Source organism: Glycine soja, chromosome 11 (genome assembly GCF_004193775.1).
Source record: "Glycine soja cultivar W05 chromosome 11, ASM419377v2, whole genome shotgun sequence".
Classification (NCBI taxonomy): Eukaryota; Viridiplantae; Streptophyta; class Magnoliopsida; order Fabales; family Fabaceae; genus Glycine; species Glycine soja.
The window spans coordinates 35269688-35275415 of record NC_041012.1 but is presented as its reverse complement, the minus strand read 5'-3'; the positions used below and the strand labels follow the sequence as shown (position 1 = coordinate 35275415).

Genomic DNA, 5728 nt, shown 5'->3' with positions numbered 1-5728 from the left:
TTGTTTGTTTATGTTTATGGAATTATATATCTTGCCCCCACAGTTTAGTTTTAGAGAAAGGACAACATAACTTGAGCTTGAATAAAATGGCGCTGTGTACATGTAAAGCAGGATCGAAAACTACCCAAAATCATTTTTATTTCTCATACTTTTTACAGTAGATGGAAAACTTCATTCTTCTTGTGCCAGCAAATTAAGTTGCAGAATTATCGTTGTTTCACAATTTCAGCGACTATTTGTTTCTTTATATATCAAATAATTTTTAAGTTTAATTATACTTGTAGTTCTCATGATAATAGTGTTTGAATGATTTTGGTCTCCTAATTTTTAATTACTTTGATAGTTTTCATATTTCTAATTTTGTAACTTTACTCGATCCATTAACTTAATATCTAATATTTGACAAAGATGCAAGCATAATTGTAAAGTGTTGATATGAATGTATTGATGTAAATGTTGACAGTGCTAACTGAATATATTAATGTAGAACTTGAGTACTAATAGAAGTATTGACGAAAATTAATTCAATTTTTAATTGTTTAATTTTGTTCCTCACCTTAACTTGACATCTTACATTTATGAAATGCAGACAAATATTAATCCCCAAGCTTAAACGGTTAAACCTATATATGGTCAATATGTGTGAACAACAATAACCATTACATCACCTAATGCATTGATTGGTATATAAGTATGACAAAACTATTATATTTAGACTCATTAAGGAAAGTATACAGTGCAACTTCAACAAGACTTGTGTTGCTGTTTTTGTATATAATCATTTTAGTTAATAACATTATTTTAATACTAACTTATAAATATCTTTATACACTAGTACAAAAAAAAGTTTTTAACATTGATATTTTTCACATTTCTAGATCAATTTCCGCCTCAATTCATATATAAAATACAATTGCTATATCGGTTTTTGTCACAATCAATTAAAAAAGACTTTCTATATTAGAATATTAGATATGGTCACAATTGTGAAAATGTTTTTTTAAGTGCACTAAACACACAACTTACATAATACGTAACACAATCAATTAAAAAAGACTTTCTATATTAGAATATTAGATATGGTCACAATTGTGAAAATGTTTTTTTAAGTGCCCTAAACACACAACTTACATAATACGTAACATATATATGTAATGTTTTATACTAATAATTTGGTGTTATATACATTAATTTTTGCTGGTATGATATTTGTCTATTGTAGTAACAATTAAACTATTAGCATAAACATTTAGAGTTTATTTCATTATTATCAGTACATTAAATGTTAATATATATATATATATATATATGTGTGTGTGTGTGTGTGTAACGAATAATTGAATTATGCAAACGTAGTACAAAAAAGTGGATGTGGACCATGCACAGTTTATAGTTTATACCATCGGAGAAGTAGATTTTCTAAAATTACTGTTCATTAACTTAAATAGGACTGCTTTGATTTATAACGAAAAGGTTAAATCATACATCACAATTTGAGAAATTGAGAATGTATGGGCGAAAGAAATAAAAAAAAAGATATTATAAATAATATGATTAAAAAATAAAGAGAAAACTAAAATAAAAAAGAAGTTGACGTACAAATATAATATTCCGGTTTAATTTGCAATGTTTTGTTTTTTTTTTACTGATTTGCAATGTTTGTGTACACGGTTTAGATTTATTCAATAAAAAAAAGTGACACATATAAAATTGCAAGTTTTTATTTATATATGCACTTCACAATTAATCAAAGGAAAAAAATGAAAAGTAGGTTTTTTTTTAATATTGAAAAGTGTTTTTACATTAAGATATATAGAGGGAAATAAATAACAATTGCATAATTTAAATAAATGATTAAAATGAAAATAACTTTGACCACTTATTTATGATTTTATTTATTTTAATTGTTTGGTGAGTACAACAGAGTTTTTTTTTTAATTTTTGCAAGTCAACAAGGTTGGGTTCAGATTTTTAACAAAATCATAAAACGGATTCAGTCCCACACAACTTTTGTTTTTAGATAAGGTTGAACTATTTTAACATCTCTACTCATAGTATAATGAAATAGTCATTTGGCTTAAATATAATTTTAATCAATAAAATAGAGTTTTTTTTCATCATTTAAATTTAAAATTGAATTTTTTAATCATCGTAATTTAAAAAGAAGAGAAAAAATAAATATCCTCTAAGTTTATATTTAAACCCAACCGTTTTTATATGAATAACCAAAGTAAATCTCTTAAAAAAATAAAAATAAATTTTAATCTTACCATCATATAAAAATGATTATTGAAATTTAACATTATGTAAACACTTAAAAAAATCATGAAATTTTTAAAAAATCTCACATAACTCATATGCTTTAATCTTAAACATTATCACGCATTATAAGATTTTTTTTATCTAAAGTATAAGTATCTTACATCGAAAACAATCATATTCAAATCTCAAGAAAACAAAATTGATTATAAGATTTAATAATCAATATTTTTTTTTTCTAACTTTCACCTAAAAATAATTCATTCACTAAATATAGTAAACGCGTCTTTTATATATAAATATTATTTTTAGAAAGAATAAGTTAACAAACTATAATCTTAAAATGCATCTAAGATGTAACTTACTTATTCTAAATATATATATATATATATATATATATATATATATATATATATATATATATATATATATTTATATATATATATATAAATACACAACAAATTTGTTAACTTACATATAAACAATTCAGATTTTAATTATCTTATCTATGAAGTCTGAACCAATAAAAAGATTTAAAAAAATAGTAAGATAGTATACGAATTATTTGAGGTTAACGCGGAGAAAGTCTTGGCGAAAGCAAGATGAAGGTTACTACTGTTTTGGTTGGTTTAACTGGCTAAGCAACTTAAACCTTTTCTGTAGTTTCACGGGGCTCCCTTTTATTTTCCCTTAGAGACAGACACATGACACTTGATCTGGGACCATATAGAGGTTAAGCAACGAGCAACCACAGTAACTGGAACGAGGGTTAAGTAAGTTTGTGCAGCTAGCAGCAAGTATAGTATAGAGAGAGGTTCCGTTCTGGGATATATGGTGTAAACCTAAAATTCGGAAAAATTGATCATGTTTGTGTTATGTTATGTAGTGTACACTTGTAAGGTGTGCCAGCTTGCAAAACTTGGCATCTGCCTTTTGAGTGTAGCTAGCCCCATCTTCACGTGATCTGCTCTTAACCCTTTTGTTTTCTTCTCCTCGTTTCTATATCCTATTCCTATATATGCACCCTCCCCCAGCTTCCTCCACCTGCATCTCCACTATATTACAATTACTACTTTCTCTCTCTTTGTAACTTGTAAGCATGGAGTCCTCAAAGATCTATGCTTACCTCTTCCTTTGCATGCTCTTCCTCTCCTCCGCCACTCCCATTCTCGGTTGTGGCTACTGTGGCAAACCCCCCAAAAAGCACAAGCCTGGTAAAACACCAAAGACACCCACAGTACCCGTTGTTAAGCCACCAGTCACAATCCCTCCCATTGTTAAGCCACCAGTCACAATCCCTCCCATTGTTAATCCACCAGTCACAATCCCTCCCATTGTTAATCCACCAGTCACAATCCCTCCCATTGTTAATCCACCAGTGACAGTTCCACCCGTTGTGCTTCCACCAATAGTGAAGCCCCCGGGTTTTCTCCCTCCAATTCTTAACCCACCAAGTACACCAACACCGTCGCCGGGGAAGGGAGGGAACACTCCATGTCCACCACCAAAGTCTCCTGCACAGGCTACATGCCCCATTGACACGCTCAAACTAGGTGCTTGTGTGGATCTTCTTGGTGGCTTGGTTCACATTGGCTTGGGAGACCCTGTTGCGAACCAGTGCTGCCCCGTGCTTCAAGGCCTGGTTGAGCTTGAAGCTGCGGTGTGTCTTTGCACCACTCTTAAGCTGAAGCTTCTCAACCTCAACATTTATGTCCCACTTGCCCTTCAGCTTCTTGTGGCTTGTGGCAAGTCTCCTCCTCCTGGTTACACCTGCTCCCTCTAAACCAGTTAAGTCCCCCCAAACTCAACTAATTTATCTCTTGGCTTAAAAAACTATTCAAGAAAAATATCCTCTACCACTTTCTTTACTTTCTTTACTAGTAGTAATTATCTTCAAACATTTTTTTAATATCCGTCCTTTTTTTTCTCTTTTCTTATCAATCATATCTCTTTTCATTCTTATATTTTTGTCTCTTCTATCTCTTTCTTTATGTAAGTGTACATCAACACCCGGAAATTTATGATTTTCTTTATCTTTTTCTTTTTGTTGAATAGCAATGTGAGCTACACAATATATGAATAGCAATTTCCCTTCTTTTTTTAAATCTTACCCAGAATTCTCCTAAGGAAAATCAATCTTGACTTGGAAATTGAAGTATATTTAGTATTCAATCATTTAACTTCTCTTAATCTTTGGCCATGCATATTTATTTCTTTTTGGAAGGAGCTAGTACCATGCATGGGTTGTCTACTTTATCTTCTATTATTTCTCTTTAAATTTCTATTTGGAAAGCTAATTGTGACCCATGTATGCTATTAAGGTAGTGACCAAGAAAGTAATTAGGACTTTTTTATTGAAATAATGGTCATGATAGGCTATCCTTTTTAAAGAGATTTGACGCTACTTTGACTACATCATATATAATTAAGCAAGAAAAGTTGTCCAAAAACCAACTTTCCTGTCCATTCAAATAGAAATTATTAAATTAATTAAAACATTTCAAGTAGAAAAGCAAAATGTTTATGCATAAAAGTTATAATATTACGTTTATAATTTCTGTTTAAACAATTAAATAAAAAAATATTTCAACATTTTTCTCCAATTTTTCCAATAAAAACAACAAAGTTTTTTTATGAGTAAATATATCATTTTTGCAATCTGTCTCTTTCCTTTTTTCTAGAAGCTGGTGTATATATATATATATGTGTGTGTGTGATTATGAATGTTGTCCAGCCCACTATATGCGTGATTTAATTTCTATTTCGTATCAGTAAAGTAATTATATCGTCCTGTTCTCTACCCGTGAACTTTGAAATCTTTGTCTCATTGTATGTCATGGCCTATGCTTTGCAGGTGAAAGGATTGAGGAAAATATGGTCAAAATCGACATGAGAGGATGTCGAGCCACACTATCTCTCTTCTGTCCTGATTGGAACTGCTGTTGTTTGTTTTGCTATTATTTGAAAAACCAATTTGTTTTTAATTGAGATTGTTGCATGTATGTTTTAATCCTAGGCAAGTAGCAGCAAAGATGCTTCTCTGTGACATGTTCAATTATTAATTTATATGAATTGCGCTTTAATTTGTTGAATATATCAGGTTCGTACGTGTTTCTCTAGTTGTATAGCATTTGCTTCAATTGTGGATCTGTTGCTCAATCTCGAATCTCTATAAAGGAAAGAAAAAATCTTAACCATGAACTTTGTGGGTATTGAAATCATTTGTAGTTTTTGAGAAATTAATAAATATTTTACTTATTAGGGATGTCTCAACTTTACAGGTGAGATTATCGCTTTTTTCTTTCATTCTAGTTTTAGTTATGTAATGTCATTTTTATTTAATCTTTCATATTGTATTGGATTTTTTTTCTAAATTTTATTTTTTTTTCAATTTTTTAAAATACAATAGTATTTTAATTAGTTGATCTGATTACCTAACCTAAATCAATCCAATTAGTGTAGATCGGAT

The 5728-nt window shown here is 29.8% G+C and overlaps 1 pseudogene across 1 annotated transcript; it reads left to right on the top strand.

Annotated features, from left to right (window-relative positions):
- The first annotated feature begins 3276 nt into the window (after positions 1-3276).
- On the top strand, positions 3277-5378 carry LOC114376610 (annotated as a pseudogene). The gene is made up of 2 exons (XR_003659002.1): positions 3277-4046; positions 5114-5378. The product of XR_003659002.1 is annotated as a 36.4 kDa proline-rich protein-like (transcript).
- Positions 5379-5728: the final 350 nt, after the last annotated feature.